The sequence below is a fragment of the Oryctolagus cuniculus genome, chromosome 7, assembly GCF_964237555.1.
Source record: "Oryctolagus cuniculus chromosome 7, mOryCun1.1, whole genome shotgun sequence".
Taxonomy (NCBI): domain Eukaryota; kingdom Metazoa; phylum Chordata; class Mammalia; order Lagomorpha; family Leporidae; genus Oryctolagus; species Oryctolagus cuniculus.
In genome coordinates, this window is record NC_091438.1 from 13,914,612 (window position 1) to 13,933,218 (window position 18,607).

Consider the following 18,607-nt stretch of genomic DNA (forward strand, 5'->3'; position numbering starts at 1 on the left):
ACAGGGTCGGTGCTTCCCCTGCTTGGTTCAAAGGCATTTGCTGACCTCCAGCTGCTCGAGCGCAGGGAGGCTCTGAGCAGGCAAAGGCCAGTGCTGCAGGAAGGTGCCAGGCGTGGTTCCTGCACCAGGCCCCACCCCATGCCCTCCCAGGAATCCTGGGGGAGATGCGCTGGCTGCGGCACCCGTGTTCCCTGGACGTCCACATCACCCACCGTCAGGGCCAGCCTCAGGGTCCCGGAATCTGCATCACTCCCGGGCTTCCGGCTGTGGCCACAGCCACTAAGCAAGAGCCAGTGTGGCCAGCGAGGACAGTGAGCACCAGCATGGGCAGTGTGGACAAAGAGGGCCAGCATGGACAGCGTAGACATGAGGGCAAGTGTGAACAGAATGGGCAGTGAGGGCCAGTATGGACCGTGAGGGCCAGCGTGGACAGCAAGAGCCAATGTGGACAGCGTGGACAGTGGGGGCCAGGGAGGACAGTGAGGGCCAGCATGAGCAGTGTGAACAGCGAGAACCAGCATGGACAGTGAGGGCAAGCATGGACAGTGAGGGCCAGTGTGGACAGCATGGGCAGTAAGGGCCTGCATGGACAGTGACAGCCAACGTGGACAGTGTGGACAGTGGTGGCCACCCTGGCAGAGTGGGGCTGTGACACCATCCTCTGTGTCCCCATGTCCCCTCTCCCCATCTGTCCCTTCCGGGAGTCCCAGACTGTGCTCTGTTGCTGGACCGGAGCACCTGGGACCTGAGCTGTGTCTACCTCTGGGACCTGGGGGTAGGGAGGCCCCAAAGCACGGGGCTGGCACCTGAAGCTGCCGCTGGGACATCGGGTCCCATATCCCAGCACCTGCCCCCCACTCACTCCACAGCTCACCCAGCACCTGCCCCCCACTCACTCCACAGCTCACCCAGCACCTGCCCCCCACTCACTCCACAGCTCACCCAGCACCTGCCCCCCACTCACTCCACAGCTCACCCAGCACCTGCCCCCCACTCACACCACAGCTCACCCAGCACCTGCCCCCCACTCACACCACAGCTCACCCAGCACCTGCCCCCCACTCACACCACAGCTCACCCAGCACCTGCCCCCCACTCACACCACAGCTCACCCAGCACCTGCCCCCCACTCACACCACAGCTCACCCAGCTCCTGCCCCACACTTACTCCACAGCTCACCCAGCACCTCCCCCCCCACTCACACCACAGCTCACCCAGCACCTGTGCTCCTGGTGGGGCCAGGGAGCTTGAGAGGGAGCCGCATGTGTCTGGGTTGCAGGTGCCTGGCCGGCTGCCCTGCTTTGGGAATCAGCTCTCAGGTGCTGAGAGGGCCTGTGCCAGCTGCGCTGGTTCAAGGCCAGTGACATGGGCAGGGGTGGGGTGGCCAGGCTGATCTCTGAAGGGGAGGAGCCACATTTGCATGTGCAGGGGGCAGGGGGCAGACACAGAGGCCCTGGGCAGGAGTCCTGAGCAGCTGGCCTGTGCGTGGCAGCTGGGGCTCATTGTACCTGGGCCCCCTCATGCAAATATGGGACCCCTGGAGGGCCGTTCTGCCGGCGGGGAGGGGGACTACACAGCCCAGAGAGCCCAACTCCTGCAAGCAGCAAAGTCCGGGCATAGGCTGGGCTCTGAGGCAGCGGATGTGGGCTTTGTGATGTGGCCCAGCTCGGACCCTGCCTTGGGCCTGCCTGGTCCAGGGGCAGGCCTGGGGTCTCTTCCTGGGTGTTTCCCATCCAACACCCACTCCCACACACACACACACTCCTTGGCCGATTCCCACTCCCACTGCCGTCATAGCCGAGACAATCCCTCCCCATGACAGGGGAAGGTGGGGAGCAGTGAGCTCTTTCATTTGCTGGTTCACTCCCCAGATGGCTGCAATGGCCGGGCTGTGCCAGGCTGAAGCCAGGAGCCAGGAGCTCCATCCTGGTCTCCCACGAGGGTGCAGGGCCCCAAGCACTTGGACCATCTTCCGCTGCCTTCCCAGGCCATCAGCACGGAACTGGATGGGAAGTGGAGCAGCTGGGGCTTGAACCAGTGCCCACATGGGATGCTGGCACCACAGGGGCTTCTTACCCTGGGCCCAGGCCACAGAGCAGCCCCGACACTCAGCAGTCTTGAGTGGCACTCCCCTCAACTGTTCTCTCTAGCAGAGAGCAGCTGCCCCTCCCTGGTCTCACTCAGCCCAAGCCAGCTCCTCATCTTCTCAACTGTCCCGGGACCCCAGGGCCCGGGGACCACGGCCTCGACCGCCACTCACTGGGCCACGGCACCGGCCCCTCAGTGATGCCACTCCCCTCACAGGTGTCACCAGTATCATCAATCTCCCTCTCCCTCTTATAAAAATGGCCTGACTGCTAATGAGGCTGTTTGTAACCTGTTTCCCTGGTCGCTAATGATAATTAACATGTGAATTAGCTGTGGAAGGAAAGGCTCTGGGACCCCCAGTTCATTAGCATGTTATTTACCGTTTGCATACTTAAGTATCACTGATATAAATCATGTTTAGTGGAAGGGGCGGGCACTAATTACACCAGCAGCGTTATGAAAACTCATTTCGCTGTGGTATTTTTCTGCATGATTGATGATTCCTGGCCGTCCAGCTGATAAATTTCCTTCATTCAAACATCCAGGCTGTGTACACAACCCAGCGAGGCCCACAGTGCCATCCATCACCCCAGCCCCTGTGGGTTACCAGCTTTGGGGGGGGTGGGGAGAGAAACAAAAAGGAGATGAGCGCCTGTTGTCTTTCCCTTACCAGGCTCTCACCTGGTTGGTGACAGCATGACACCCAGCATGACAATTACAAGGAGAAAATCAAAAATCAGTTAGTGAAATATATTTTTATAAGAAATAATAGATTAGGGTCTGCGCTGTGTAGTGGGTCCAGCATCCCATATTGGTGACGATTCAAGTCCTAGATGCTCTTCTTCCAATCCAGATCCCTGCTAATGGGCCTGGGAAAGCAGCAGAAGATGGCCCAAGTGCTTGGGCCCCTAAACCTGTGTGGGAGACCCAGAAGAAGCTCCTGGCTTCAGATCTGCCCAGCTCCAGCCTTTGCCATGATTTAGGAAGTGAACCAGCAGATGGAAAATCTTTCTCTCTCTCTCTCTCTTTCCTTCTCTCTCTCTCTCTCTCTCTCACACACACACACACACATTGCCTTTCAAATATATATATATAAATCTTTTAAAAAAAGATCAAGCAAACAAATTGTTAGGGATACATCATATTTAAATAATATAATTAGCAAGGATGAATAAATAAACATATTTAAACTACCAAACTTGGCAAATCAAAGAAGTCATAATGGAAATTGAAATGAATGATAAACTATTACAAAGGGAAATATAAAAAAGTCAGTTAATAAGGAAAATAAAACACTAAATTGCCTCTATAGGAGAAAGTGAAAATTAGTCAGATACTTAAAGAATTTAAAAGTATAATATATAAATCCAAGAAAAGTAGACTAAGCAAAAACAAGGATAAGTGTATACAAATGTATGCTAGGAATAAGAAGTACCAGAGGTAGCAGCTACATATCCCTTCAGTTTTAAGGGAACACTCTGGCAAATTAATCATGAAAAACAGAGAAGTTACAAATCATAACTACAAAGAGGAGAAAGAAAATAATAGAATACAGCAGAGATTTCAGACAGTGTAGCATGAAACTTCATTTTGCTAAATTTGAAAATTTAGACGAAGTGAAGGTTTTGCTACAAAAATGAGTGTCAGAAAAATGTTCAAAGGATAAATAAACCAAGACTCTATAGTACTTGAAGAAATTGTATCAGCAATGTGCAGACTGAATTCTTGACCCAGTGTTTGTGTGCATCCACTCACCGAGCCCTCTGGCAGGATAAGCTGTTGTCTGACCCTGGCGTGTGAGCAGGACTGACCTATAACACATCGGAGAAGCACCTCTCTTCATCTTCCCGGGCCTCACTTTTTCTGTTTTTCGCTTTGGTTTATTTCATTTCAGTGTATTCAGCGCTCAGAACTGAGTACAATACTGATTCTCTGCCCAAGTATCTATAATGAGTTCCTGTTAATCAATGTATCTGAAATCTAAATTATCCTTTTATTTGAATGCTCTAGTTTTCATCAGAAGCTATTGTCCTGATCCCTACAATCACAATTGAACAAGTTTTTCCATGGTGAAAATTAAAAGTCTGTAGCAAAGAAAGCCTGTGGCTCTTAGGTTAACTATCTCCTTCCTTCCCTGCATCTTCTCCTCTGATGGTAACAGCTCGAATTCTCTACTCCTAAGCTTCGTCTCCTACAACAGCCAATTCCACAGCAGTTCACAATGTAGCTTTCTTCTCATCAGTTGGGCAGCTCTGGGCCACACCCTGCCATTAATTTTTATGAGTCGTGGATGCTGGTTTTCCATTTCCTCCCACATGGTTTTCTAATGCTGACACTGGCCCTCTCATGCCACTTCGTTAATTTTCCCTATTTGTTAGAGGTCAATAGTCACTCAAGGGAAATGATAGAAGTCTATAATTTCAGTTTGAGTCACATATATGCAAAAAGAAAACTTAGAAATCCAAGGCACATCGTCGATTCATCCTTGAAATTCACTTTGCAAACCAAAGCCCAGGATTCTGCCTATCTCAAATGAAGGAGACAAAATTCCACAATTAAACCCAAACCGTGCCAGGAAGAATTTTACAATCTTCAGTTGATATAAGCTTATAGTGGCAACCAGCAACTGGTGTCAAGCATCTGCCGTTGCTGTAAAAAGGCAAGCGAGGGCCGCTGCCAGGGCTCTGCAAGCCAGGGACCCTGGCCTTCAGGAGACCATGAGGAGCTCTGTTAGAGGGTCACTGCAAATGCACTAGGGGCAGTTTGCCCACTTAACGACCACATGGACTAAGCAGTTTCACTGCCATTAACTCTTTATCAACATTGTCTTATCAGATGGAAAAGCTGTGTTTTTAAATACACTTGTGAATATATATTCTTGGTCTTGAAATGGAAAGAAAAGTAGAAATCCCTAAAATGAAACAAAGCTAATATCCGGAATAGGATTCTACTGCAAGGAAGCTTGGAAACCTGTGTCTTTCCACCAGTTTCATGAAGATTTCCTTCACAGCCTTACTCCTTGAAGAGGAGCCTTCCCACTGCTGGGAACCGATTGGAAGTAGGCAGCATGCAACACTGGTATTTCTATTTAGACTTCAGCAGGCCAAGGATCTAAGACTGAAATGGCCTCATTGGTTTAATGAAGAATGGAGAAATGGTTTCCATAGAGTTGAGAATGCACACCAGGGTAAGAAACCGTATTAGACTCCTCAGCCCCAAGTTCCAAGGAATAAGACTTACAGCATCCCAGTGCTCCCAGTTTGTGGATGAGCAACATGATGTCATAGTGGATCTCTGCTGTGCTTGCCCATTCTCCTAGTGAAAAACTCTGCTTTCTTGTCCTCACTGTAAGTGGATCTGTAGTATTTGAACCATAGGTGCCCTCCTCCTCATCCTGCCCTCACCAAAGGATGGCATGTCTAGCAAACCATGAGCACCAGGTGCTTTCCCTCAGGAATCTAAATTGTGGGCCAAGTCACCTCTAGGTCAGGGTTCTCAGAGGGATCGATCCATTCCTGACACAAAGACCACTGCACCCACCAACTATCCCAGCCTCATGGTTCAGCTTCACCTTTGACTGTGAGATCCATCCTGCCCACTCTCAACTTAACTTATTGAGACAGAGTTGTTTTGGTTTTTGCAAACAGAGACTGATACAGAGACTTGGGGAATGGCAGGGAGAAAACCTCACTTGTTTGCAATACAAAGCTTGTTTTATAAGTGGGCAGAGCAGGTGGCCACTATGAGATGTAAATGACACCATTACCCAGCGAAAAAGTGTACTTTGAATGAAGTAACCCTGCCTGAAATCCTCCCAATTTAGAACGAAGGAGGTCCTCTGTAAATGAACCTGTGACGTCACTCAATGTGAGGTTACTTACTCCAATGTTTAAGGAAGATTGGAGTTGCTAAGTAAAAATGTAGAGACAGGAAGTGAAGGGCAGAGGGAAGGTTGGTTTTGCAGTGGGCACTCTAGGACAAGCACAGGTGGCAGAAGGACACCCGGTACAAGGAGGAATGCCACCCTGTGGCCTGTGGCTCGCTTCACCGCACCCTAGAACTCCATCAGATCTTCCTGAGATCCTCACAGCCCTACTGGTGAAGCCTCTGTCAGCAGTCTGACCCAGCTTCTTTCTCAATCCACATCCTGACAGGACTTAGGGTTTATGTTGAATACAAGTTTGATCATTGCACATCTGATTCATCAGTGTTTCGTGGACTACAGGATAAAACTCAAACTTCTTGGCATGTCTTTGAAGGTCTTCCATCATCCTACTTCTTAGCCTCTATCTTGTCATTGTTCCATGTCCACCTACCTTCCAGTCATACTCAACCACCTGTTCCATTCACCCTGTGTTTGTGCCTTGGCACACATTTCCCCTCTACTGAGACAGACGGCATCCATTAGCCTGCACCATAGATTTATTTCATTAGAAAAATATTGTTTTATCTGATTCTTTGGGGGGGGGAACCTCCAGGCCCAGAATTAATCAAGTCTGTTACCAGGCAGTTCAGGGGCATCTCTGCATCCACAAGGCCCCTGCCCCTGGATCCCTGCCAAGCTGCCCTGGCTGTGTCTGCCCAACTCGGGGCCAGAGCCCGCACCACCAGGTGGGGAGACCCCGTGGCAGGTGCATGGGGAAAGGGGCCAGGCTCTTTCATGGAACACCAGAGCCCTGGGCGGCATGTGGCGGCTGCAGCCAGAGCTGGAGCCTCACCTGCTCATTATACAGTGCCCTGAGTCAGTGCCTAGGACCCTGAGCCTGGACGCCTCACCCAGAGCCATGGGGTCCGAGTGCAGGGAGCGGGTGGGAGAGAAGCCACTCTCTCTGCCACCTCCCCCACGATGGCAGCCTGCGGGAAGGGGCAGGGGCTGGGGTCCAGCCATGACCACACAATGAGGCCTGGGTGGCCTTGGCTGTGTGCTGTGTCCATCCTGTGTCATGACCATGCCCTGGGCATCCTGGCCCCTTTGCAAGGACATCAGGCAGCAGCCCTGAGCCTCTATGGAAGTCAGAACACAGAAACCCTGGGAAGGGGGGTCCATGCTGTCTGGGTGGGATCATGGCAGCAGCTTGGTGCTCAGCCCTGGGGAATCAGAGGGGCGTGGGCCCTGGACCCCTCCCCCAGGTCAGGGCACAAGGGCCACCGCCAGGTGAGAACATCAGGCACATCCTGTCTCAGCTGTGGGCACAGGGACACCCGGCCCCCCAAGCTGCCCCCCTCCCCTCGGGCCCTGGGTGTGGGCCAGAGGCTGACAGGCACAGGGCTGGGGACAGGGTGGGGTCAGGGCTGCAAGGGTGGGGGTGGTGGACTGTGACCTGCCCACCACAAGGTCCCTCTCACTCTCTGGTTTCTCCAGGGGCAGTCAGGGCCTCCATGCAGGCAGGCCTGAGTCCAGGGCCTGGGTCCACACCCCCTTCCCCCTGGGGCACAAGAGACCAGGGGCCCCGCAGGCTGGTTCAGGAGCTGGCCTCCATGGGCTGGTCTGCACCACTGCAGGGCCAGCTGCTCCTGGTGACTGGAAGTGCCTTGTTTCGAATTCCTCACCAACCCCAGTAGAATAGGGCCTGGGGAAAGCAGGGAGCAAGCTTTGGAATCTGCCAGAGGGCAGATGCAGTCTTTTATTTCACTTGGCACAGGGCTGAATTGAATCAGAGTATTTCACACCCTGAAAGAAGCCATAAGAAAAAAAAAATAGAAGATCAGCTTCAACTTTTGCTTGTGTGTGTGTGTGTGTGTGTGTGTGAGAGAGAGAGAGAGAGAGAGAGAGAGAGAGAATACAATCTTCAGATCATAGGAGACTGAATTTGAATGTTAATATAAGAAGAGGTGGTTGTTAGTGAAATGCAGTGACTTCCATCAGACTTGACTTCACGAAGTTTACTCACAGAAAAGATAAAGTTGTTTTGCCTCTAGTTAATGTATCTACTTCATGTCTGTCAGTATCCTGGGTGTGTATAAGAAGGAATGTGAAGATTCTTCAAATGCTTGTCTGAGCAAACACTGAGAGCCTATCACATTTTTAAATTTAGAAAGTAGATGGTGTTGAAGTCCTGGACAATCAGTTTATTTGATGATGTCTGATCTGTGAAAGTCATGACTAATGTCCTGGCATCACACAGTGCTGCTGGCATCATCCTCCTGCTTTCTTCCACCCTTCAGTGATGGGAATACAGTAGAATCTTAGCTGCTTTACCATAAAAAAATCACAGCTCTTCTTGATCCCTCAAATTGCCATAACTACCCAAAAGCTCTGCAGAAAATCTATTTTTTCAGTATCCTGAAAATGAAAAACCTTGGTATAAAGTCATAGAAACTCTTTTCATATGAGAGCAATTTAATTCGCAGCATTAATACAGGATAAATTTTCCTCAAGAAAGCAGGAAGAAAATGAGAGTGTTGATATATAAAATTAAACCTTGTAATGTCTCCTTAGCTACTATTGTTTACATTAAGAGATCATCAGGATGGGGCCCTTAGAAGCCCATTAAAAATTATAGTACAGACAGGAAAGTACATAACTTTAAGGTCACAGGCAAGGTTTTACTGCAGAGTGTGAAGGTATACACAAAATATCATGAACATGACAGCAATCAACGAACAATTTAATGCATTGGTTCCTAAACCTTTCCACTCTGCAATGCAAGTGCCATTTCCCAAAAGGACTAGAGTGCAATTGGCATGATAGAAGTACAACACTCCTGGTAGATAATACTAAGCCTGTGCTATATAGCTATTAATTAGATACAAGCATATTTCTGCCCTGTGGTTCATAATTATAAACAAATAAATCAATATAGTGAATTTAGGCAAAGAAAATAATTTCTGAAAAGCCTACCTGGTATTTGCAGAATCCCTAGAGAACTATATAACTGGACCCTGCAAATGGGTAAGAAGGAGGGAGGTCACACAGGAAAACCTCGCCAGGAGAGGATCAGGAGGTCTCCACGGCTTCCTCTGAGGAGTACCAAAGGCTACACTTGCATCTTGCATCGCCCTTGCTCTGGTGCAGACATCATTTCTACCTGGGCTGCCAGAGGGATCAGTCCTGCTCCTAATTCTCTGTCACACCAGTGCTCACGCCCAAGGTCTGGAACAGAAGCATCTGGTCACTAAATGCAGGTTAAGCGCTTACATCCATACCAAAGCAGAGGTTGAAATATCAAATATTTGGCTTTTTCAGCCTCCTTGGAGAGTAGTTCTGGTTGCCACCCAAACATATAGTAGAAAAGAAAAGGTGTTCACATAGAGGGCAGAAAAAAAAAAAAAACATTATGTTACTGTTGGGGGAATATGGTTTTCTGGTTAGATTGTGTTGTCAAAATTTTAACTTGATATAGTGTTTCTGCAATATTAGTGTTTTTTTTTCACTCTAAAGTTGATTTAGGGTTCAAAACATAGCTCTAGCTCTGAGGGTGGGAATTCTGTGCTGTGGCTAAGCTGCTTCTTGGGATGTCTGTGTCCCATTTGGGAGTGCCTGAATTTGAGTACTGGCTCCACTCTCAATTCCAGCTTCCTGCTAATGGGCGCCATGGGAGGCAGAGGTGATGGCTCAAGAAGCTGGTCCCTGCCACCCATGTAGTAAACTTGGATTGAATTCCTGGTTTCTAGCTTCAGCTTGGCCCAGCCCCAGCTATTGCAGATATTTGGGAGTGAACCAGTGGATGGGAGGGCTCTCCGTCTGTCTCTATATCTCTCTGCTTTTCAAATAGAATAAATAAGCAACACTTAGCTGTAAATACAATTCATGAATAAGTTATCCTTAAAAAGGAAAACCTTATCAAACACTTGACTTCCTTCATTTGAAAACCAAAAAATATAATTTTAGTTACTTTTATCTCTCAGAATTTTAACTCAAATTTATGTCTATTAACAATTCATATATTTAAAACAGTAAACAAATAGTAAGCATTGCTATGATTCCACTGGTATCTTAGACTCATTATCATTATTATTATTTGATAGAGTGATAATGCAGCCATCTGCTGTTCACTCCCCAAGTGCCTGAAATAGCTGCAAGGCTGGGACCAAAGGTGAGAGACAGGAACTCAGTTCAGGTCCTCTACATGGATGGTAGAAATCTGATCACTTGGGTCACCACCTCTGCCTCCCAGGTCTGCACTAGCATAAAGCTGGATGCAGGAATCAAAGCTGGTAATCAAATTCAAGTATTCTGATATAATATTTTGGCATCTTATTGGGTAGCCCAAACACCCATTCCTGGAGTCATTTTTTAAAAGCTTTACTTATATATTTGAAAGGCAGAGTTACAAAGAGAGAGGGAGAGGAAGAGGTCATCCATCTGCTGGTTCACTCACCAAATGGCAGCAATGGCTGGAGCTGGGCTGATCCAAAGCCAGGAGCTAGGAGCCAGTAGCCAGGAGTAAGGAGCCGGGAGCTCCTTCTGGATCTTCACATGGGTGCAGGGGCCCAAAACCTTGGACCATCTTCCACTGCTTTCCCAGGCACATTAGCAGGGAACTGGATTGGAAGTATAGCAGCAGGGACTCAAACTGATATCCAAATGTGATGCTGACACTGCAGGTGGTGACTTTACCTGCTATGCCACAGCACTGGCCCCTAGACTCATTATTTTTAACTTTATACATGGTAGTTCTTGATATAGAAGGTGTCGGAGATAGTTCTAGAAATCTATGTCTTTCTTATAAATGCAGAGTATGTAGAATTACAATCATTGCTAGATATACTTTTTGAGTTTGATTAAGAGACAGGTGGCATATCATGTTAAGTGAAATAAACTACACACAGAATACAAATACTTCATATTCTCCTTCATATGTAGAAGCCAAAAAAAAATCCAGCCAACCAACCAAAAATATATCAATCTGAACACAAAATGGTGATTTCTAGAGGCTATGAAGAAGGTACGGAGGGTGGGCAGAGGGAGTCTGGATAGTGGTTACCAAATCAGACTTAGATCAAAGGAATAATAACCTAGTGTTGCACAGCATAGTGGAGAGACTACAGCTAACAATTATCTACTAGATATTGTAAGAACAAACAGAAGGAGGAAGCTCCATGCCTCTAATCATAAAGTAATGTTAGAGAAGGGGAAATGTTGATGACCCTGTTTTGATCAGTACAAATTGTATACATGAACTTAAATATTTCTCTGTAGCACATAAATATGTATAATTGTTGCTAATAAATTTTTAAAAAGATGGTTAAAAACAAATCTGTTTATTAAAAAGAAACGGATGACATTTTGATGGTATCTTATTTAGTAGCAAACTATAGAAATGATCCCTGAAAGTATAGTCTTGATGGTATCTTATTTAGATTAATTTATGAAGTTAAAAATTTTTGGTTTATTTTGTTTAAATAATACAACTTCAGGCTGGTGCCGTGGCTCACTAGGCTAATCCTGCACCTGTGGTGCCGGCACACCGGGTTCTAGTCCCAGCCAGGGCACTGGATTCTGTCCCAGTTGCTCCTCTTCCAGTTCAGCTCTCTCCTGTGGCCCGGGAGTGCAGTGCAGGATGGCCCAAGTCCTTGGGCCCTGCACCCACATGGGAGACCAGGAGAAGTACCTGGTTCCTGGCTTTGGATCAGCATGGTGCACCGGCCGCAGCAGCCATTGTGGGGTGAACAAAGAGAAAAGGAAGACCTTTCTCTCTCTCTCTCACTGTCCACTCTGTCAAAAAAAAAAAAAAAAAAGAATGGAACTTCATGCATTTAATAGATTTAGATTTGGGAACATAGTGATTCTTCCCCCCACCTCCCTCCCACACTTTCTTCCTCCTCCCTTTCCTTTCCCCTCCTTATTTTTTACAGAGATCAATTTTCAGTTAATTTTTATACTCATAAGATTAACCCTACTCTAGGAAGAGAGTTCACTGATGAGCATGAAGAAAAAAGGAGAAAAGAACCAAACAAACAAGAACATTATTCCTCTATAGTCAAGGTAAGGGCTGTTCAGAATCAGTGCATCTCAAAGTGTCAGTTTAACTCCTATAGATTACACTTTTTAAAAACATTAATTTATTTTTTGAAAGGCAGAGTTACAGAGAGGCAAAGGTGGAGAGGTAGAGAGGTAGAGAGGTAGAGAGAGGTCTTCCACCCAATGGTTGACTCTCCAGATGGCCGCATCGGCCAAAACTGTGTTATCCAAAGCCAGGAGCCAGGAGCTTCCTCCAGATCTCCCACGCAGGTCCAGGGGCCCAAGGATTTGCACCATCTTCTATGCTTTCCCAGGCCATAGCAGAGAGACAGATCAGAAGTGGAGCAGTTGGGACTCAAACTGGCACCCATTTAGGATGATAGTACTGCAGGCCTTGGCTTTACTGCTACACCACAATGCCAGCCCCCTTATAGATTACATTTTAATTACTCTATTATTTACTATAGATCAGAGAGACCATATGATATTTGTCTTTCTGTGAGTGGCTTATTTCACTAAGTACAATGGGTTTCATTTGCATCCACTTTCTTTTTTCTTTTTTTTTAAACTTTCATTTAGTAAATATAAATTTCCAAAGTATAGTTAGTGGATTACAATGGCTTTTTGCCCCCCATAACTTCCCTCCCACCCGCAATCCTACATCTCCCACTCTCTCTCCCATTCCATTCAGATCAAGATTCATTTTCAATTGTCTTTACATACAGAAGATCAGTTTAGTGTATATTAAGTAAAGATTTCATCAGTTTGCACCCACACAGAACATAAAGTGTAAAATACTGTTTCAATAGTAGCTATAGCATTAATTCACATGGAACAACACATTAAGCACAGAGATCCTACATGAGGAGTAAGTGCACAGTGACTCCTGTTGTTGACTTAGCAAACTGACACTCTTATTTATGGCGTCAGTAATCTCCCTAGGCTCTAGTCATGAGTTGCCAAGGCCATGGAAGCCTTCTGAGTTTGCCGACTTCGATCTTATTTAGACAAGGTCATAATCAAAATGGAAGTTCTCTCCTCCCTTCAGAGAAAGGTACCTCCTTCTTAGATGGCCCATTCTTTCTACTGGGATCTCACTCACAGAGATCTTTCATTTAGTTTTTTTTTGTTGTTTCTGTTTTTTTTTTTTTTTTTCCAGACTGTCTTGGCTTTCTATGCCTAAAATACTCTCATGGGCTCTTCAGCCAGATCTGAATGCCTTAAGGGCTGATTCTGAGGCCAGAGTGCTGTTTAGGACATCTGCCATTCTATGAGTCTGCTGTGTATCCCACTTCCCATGTTGGATCGTTCTCTCCCTTTTTAATTCTATCAGTTAGTATTTACAGACACTAGTCTTGTTTATGTGATCCCTTTGACTCTTAGACCTATCAGTGTGATCAATTGTGAACTGAAATTGATCACTTGGACTAGTGAGAAGGCATTGGTACATGCCACCTTGATGGGATTGAATTGGAATCCCCTGGCACATTTCTAAATCCATCATTTGGGGCAAGTCAGCTTGAGCATGTCCCAAATTGTACATCTCATCTGTCTCTTATTCCCACTCTTATAGTTAACAGGGATCACTTTTCAGTTCAATTTAACACCTAAGAATAATTGTGTGTTAATTATAGAGTTCAACCAATAGTATTAAGTAGAACAAAAAATACTAAAAATACTAAAGTATTAAGTTGTACATCAACAGTCAGGACAAGGGCTCATCAAGTCACTGTTTCTCATAGTGTCCATTTCACTTCAACAGGTTTCTTTTTCGTGCTCAGTTAGTTGTCACTGATCAGGGAGAACATATGATATTTGTCCCTTTGGGACTGGCTTATTTCACTCAGCATGATGTGTTCCAGATTCCTCCATTTTACTGCAAATGACCGGATTTCATGTTTTTTTTTCACTGCTGTATAGTATTCTATAGAGTACATGTCCCATAATTTCTTTATCCAGTCTACTGTTGTGCATCCACTTTATTGCAGAGAAAGGATTTCATTTTTTACTGATGTGTAGTATTCCATATTAGTGTATATATACCATAATTTCTTTATCCAGTCTTCAGTTTATGTGCATCTGCATTGATACCATATCTTAGCTGTTGTAAATTGAACTGAAATAACCATGAAGATTCAGATCACTCGTTCATATATTGGTTTTATTTCCTTTGGATAAATTCTCAGGAGTGGGATGGCTGGGTCATATTCAGCTATGAATATGGTAGGTCTATATTCAGCTTTCTGAGCTATCTCCATACTGTCTTCCACAGTGACTGTACCAGTTTACTAAGATACCCTTCTCCCCTCACACTTGCTAGCATTTTGTTTGTTGATTTCTGTATGAGAACCATTCTAACTGGGGTGAGGTTAAACCTCATTGTTGTTTTGATTTGCATTTAAACATTTAATCATTTAATACATTTTATTTGAATTTCCCTGATAGTTAGAGGTCCTAAGTATTTTTTTCTTGTGTCTCTTGGCCATTTGAATTTCCACTTTTGAGAAATGTCTGTTCAGGTCCTTTGCCCTGCCCATTTCTAGACCAGGTTGTTTGTTTTGTGGTTGTTGAGTTTCTTGAGGGTTTTTTTTAAAGGCAGAGTGGACAGTGAGAGAGAGAGACAGAGACAAAGGTCTTCCTTTTCCGTTGGTTCACCCTCCAATGGCTGCCACGGCAGGCGCGCTGCACTGATCTGATGGCAGGAGCCAGGTGCTTCTCCTGGTCTCCCATGAAGTGCAGGGCCCAAGCACTTGGGCCATCCTCCACTGCACTCCCTGGTCACAGCAGAGAGCTGGCCTGGAAGAGGGGCAACCGGGACAGAATCCGGTGCCCCGACCGGAACTAGAACCCGGTGTGCTGGCGCTGCAAAGCAGAGGATTAGCCTAGTGAGCCACGGGGCCGGCTCCTGAGTTCTTTATAGATTATGTAAGTTAATGCTTTGACATAATTTGCAAATATTTTCTCCCATTCTATTGGTTGTCTCTTTACTTCGCTCAGTGTGTCTTTTGCAGTATAGGAGCTCTTCAGTTTTACGTAATCCCATTTGTTAATTTGGGCTTTGTGCTTCTGGGGTCTTTTCCAAGAAGTTTTTCCCTGTGCCAATGTCTTGTAGGGTTTCAATGTTCTCTGGTAATTTGATGGTATCACATCATAGAGTTAGGTCTTTGATCCACTTCAAGTGGATTTTTGTGTTAAGTGTAAGGTAGAGGTCTTGTTTCATACTCTTGAATGTAGAGATCCAGTTTTCTCAGCACCATTTCTTGAAGAGACTGTCTTGGGCCCAGGGGTTGATATTTGTTCCTTTGTCAAAAGTAAGTTGGTTGTAGATTCATGGATTAATTTCTGGATTTTCTATTCTGTTCCATTGGTCTACACATCTGTTTTTGTGCCAGTACAAGGCTGCTTTGATTATAACTGCCCTGTAGTATACTTGAGGTCTTGATTTGTGATGTCTCTAGCTTTATTTTTATTGTTTAAAACTTCTTTAACTATCCCGAGTCTCTTGTGCATCCTATATGAATTTGAGCATCATTTTTTCCCATATCTTAGAAGAATGTTGTTGGCATTTTGATTGGGATTGCATTGAATCTGTAAATCACTTTCAGTAATACGTACATTTTGAAGATGTTGATTCCTCCAAACCAGGAACAATGAAGATTTTTATACTTTTTATGTCATATTCTATTTCTTTCTGTAATGTTTTGTAATTTTCACCATAGAGGCTTTCGATGTGAAAGGTATTTAAATATTTTTTAGTTATTGCGAATGGAATTGATCCTAAAATTTCTTTCTCAGATATGGCATTGTCTGTGTATACAAAGACTATGATTTTTGTGTGTTGATTTTATATCCTGCTACTTTACCAAACTCTTTTATGAGTTCCAATAGTCTCTTCATAGAATATTTTGGGTTCCCTGTTTATAGAATCATATATGCAGCAAATAGGAACAGTTTGATTTATTCTTTCCCCATTTGTATCCTTTTGATTTCTTTTTCTTGTCTGATGATTCTGGCTAAAACTTCCAGGACTGTATTAAATATCAATAGTCAGAGTGGGCATCCTTGAATAGCTTGAGAAGAATTGGAATTAGTTCTTCTATAAATGTCTGATAGAATTCAACAGTGAAGCCATCGAGACCTGGGATTTTGTTCTTGGGAGGATCTTTATTACTGATTCAGTTTCTGTCTTGGTTATTGGTTTGTTTAGGTATTCTATGTATCCATGACTCAATTTAGATAGGAGTATGTGTTCTTTTTATTTCTGTGATATCTGTTTCATTTTTCTTCTCTGATTTTGTCAATTTGGGTCTTTTTTTTGTTTAGTTGGGCCAAAGTTGTGGCAATTTTGTTTATATTTTCAAAAAACAGCTCTTCATTTCATTGATCTTTTGTATTGCTTTTGGTTTCAATTTTGTTTATTCTTTCTTAATTTTAATTATTTCTTTCATCCTACTAATTTGGGGTTTGGTTTGTTGTTTTTCTAGGTCCTTGAGATGCATTGACAGCTCATTTATTGGATGATTTTCCAGTTTCTTGATGTGGGCACTAATTGCTATGAACTTCCCTCTTAACACTGCTTTGCAGTATTCCATAAGTTTTTTTTTTTTCCTTTAGTATCTCTAAGTATTCACAACACAGGGTATTTACTTTTTACCCTGCTGGGTAGTAGGTTACACAAATAGCATTCAAAAATAATTGAGGAAAAAGAAATGTGGGGAAATCAAATAACCTTTCTCCGAAGCCCAATGTTGATCAGGAAGTCTGGCTCTGGGTGGTAAGAGGACAAAATGAGGACCCAATAGGATATGGCTCCAAATGCTGCTTCCTGAAACACTCATCTCATTGAATTAGCAAGAAACAGAAGGAAGGATGTCTTCTCCTTCTAAATGTAGCCTAGATCAGTGATTGCCACTGTACCACCAGCTGCGGTATTTCATTTGTTCACTTATTTATAGGTATTTAATCTATACATAAAATTAAGCTACAATATCAAAGAAGCAAAACAATACAAACTCAAGGAGTGTTAATTGCCATTGCATAAGTGGAAGAGCAAAAGCAAACATTTGAGATAAATCTGAAAAGCCCATAGCAGTGTTAACAACCAGAAAGTGCTTCACGCCTCTTGACTTCAACCCCTCTCTCCCAAGCTCTGGTTCCTGGGCATACCCACTACAAAATTCTAGTGCCCTCATCAGATACCATCCCCTTTGCTGGGCTTTGGTCAGCTCACATATTCTGGCACAGCAGAGCAAAAAGGAAAAGGAATCATCTCTTCTGGCTTCTCCTGGCCCACAACTGCCTCCTAAACCTGGCTACCAGCTCAAGCCACACAAAACTCTGAGCTGTTTTTTTTTTTTTTTTTTTTTTTTTTTTTTTACAGTTCCCAGCATGCTGGGGTAAACACGCCAAGATGGAGCCTAGGGCTTAGTGGGAGAAGCTCCGAACTAGAGATGTAAGGCAGATTACCACCTGTGTCTTTATCGAATAAGCACAGAGGTGATAGGCCACAGAAAGCCAACTGCATTCAGTCTTGTGACCCAAGTCCTTTATTTTCTGACACCCTTGGACCCAGATGACCAGTAGTTTCTAGGGTATTCAGAGAAGGCATGTCAGTGCAATGATGAACAGCCTCAGATCTACTCCCGGGTCCCACCATTTACCTATGGCTCCCCTAACACTATCTTCCTAAAGGAAACAGAGATGAGAATATATATGATCGCCTGAAGTAGAAAGTGATAGGGTAATCTCCCCTACCATCCAAGCTGGGGGATATGAAATTTATTAGGTCCTAATGAGGTGAAGCAAAGTTAAGAAATAGTTTCCTCCATCCCATTCAGATCAAGATTTATTTTCAATTGTCTTTACATACAGAAGATCGATTTAGTGTATATTAAGTAAAGATTTCATCAGTTTGCACCCACACAGAACATAAAGTGTAAAATACTGTTTCAGTAGTAGCTATAGCATTAATTCACATGGAACAACACATTAAGCACAGAGATCCTACATGAGGAGTAAGTACACAGTGACTCCTGTTGTTGACTTAGCAAATTGACACTCTTATTTATGGCGTCATAATCTCCTTAGACTCTAGTCATGAGTTGCCAAGGCCATGGAAGCCTTCTGAGTTTGCCGACTTCGATCTTATTTAGACAAGGTCATAGTCAAAATAGAAGTTCTCTCCTCCCTTCAGAGAAAGGTACCTCCTTCTTAGATGGCCCATTCTTTCTACTGGGATCTCACTCGCAGAGATAGTTCATTTAGTTTTTTTTTTTTTTTTCCAGAGTGTCTTGGCTTTCCATGCCTAAAATACTCTCATGGGCTCTTCAGCCAGATCTGAATGCCTTAAGGGCTGATTCTGAGGCCAGAGTGCTGTTTAGGACATCTGCCATTCTATGAGTCTACTGTGTATCCCACTTCCCATGTTAGATCATTCGCTGCCTTTTCAATTCTATCAGTTAGTATTTGCAGACACTAGTCTTGTTTATGTGATCCCTTTGACTCTTAGACATATCAGTGTGATCAATTTGAACTGAAATTGATCACTTGGACTAGTGAGATGGCATTGGTACGTGCCTGATGGGATTGAATTGGAATCCCATGGCACATTTCTA

General features: G+C 44.8%; 1 pseudogene; it reads right to left on the reverse strand.

Moving 5' to 3' along the window:
- Positions 1-11,302: 11,302 nt before the first annotated feature.
- On the reverse strand, positions 11,303-11,375 carry LOC127488723 (small nucleolar RNA U3; annotated as a pseudogene).
- Between the last annotated feature and the right edge of the window lie 7,232 nt (positions 11,376-18,607).